This window comes from Octodon degus, unplaced genomic scaffold, assembly GCF_000260255.1.
Source record: "Octodon degus isolate 3935 unplaced genomic scaffold, OctDeg1.0 scaffold00443, whole genome shotgun sequence".
NCBI classification, from domain to species: Eukaryota; Metazoa; Chordata; class Mammalia; order Rodentia; family Octodontidae; genus Octodon; species Octodon degus.
This window is the reverse complement of record NW_004525019.1, coordinates 334580-335234: the sequence shown is the minus strand read 5'-3', so window position 1 is coordinate 335234 and position 655 is coordinate 334580.

Here is a 655-nt window from a genome sequence, read left to right as displayed (position 1 = left end):
CTCCATATTGATTTCCATAACGGTTGAAACAGTATACATTCCCACCAGCAGTGGAGAAGGGTTCCTTTTTCCCCACAGCCTCTCCAACATTTGTTGCTGGGTGATTTCTTTATGATGGCCATTCTTTCTGGGGTGAGATGATATCTCAATGTGGTTAAAATTTGCATTTCCTGAATGGCTAGTGATGTGGAGCATTTTTTCGTATATTTATTCGCTTGTTTAATTTCTTCCTCTGAGATGTGTGTGTTCATCTCGGATGTCCATTTCTGGATTGGGTCTTTAAATTTGGGGGCCCTAGTGTTTTATAGTTCTTTATAGATTCTAGAGAACAGAAATTTGTCTGAGTACTTATTTGTCATGATTTTTTCCAAATTTGTGGGTCGCGTTTTCACTTTTTTGGTAATTTCTTTTGACGTGAAAAAACTTCTCAGTAAGAACAGATCCCAGTTGTTAATTCTTTCACCTGTTTCCCGTGTGATTTTATTTTCTGTCCATAGCTCTTGGCCTACCCCTATGTCTTCAAGAGTTCCTCCTAATTTCTTTGCCAGGGGATTTAGTGTCTCTGCTTTAATGTTTAGATCTTTAATCCATTTTGACTTTAGTTTAGTGCATGGTGATAGATCTTGGTCAAGTTTGAGTTTTTGGCATGTAGAGA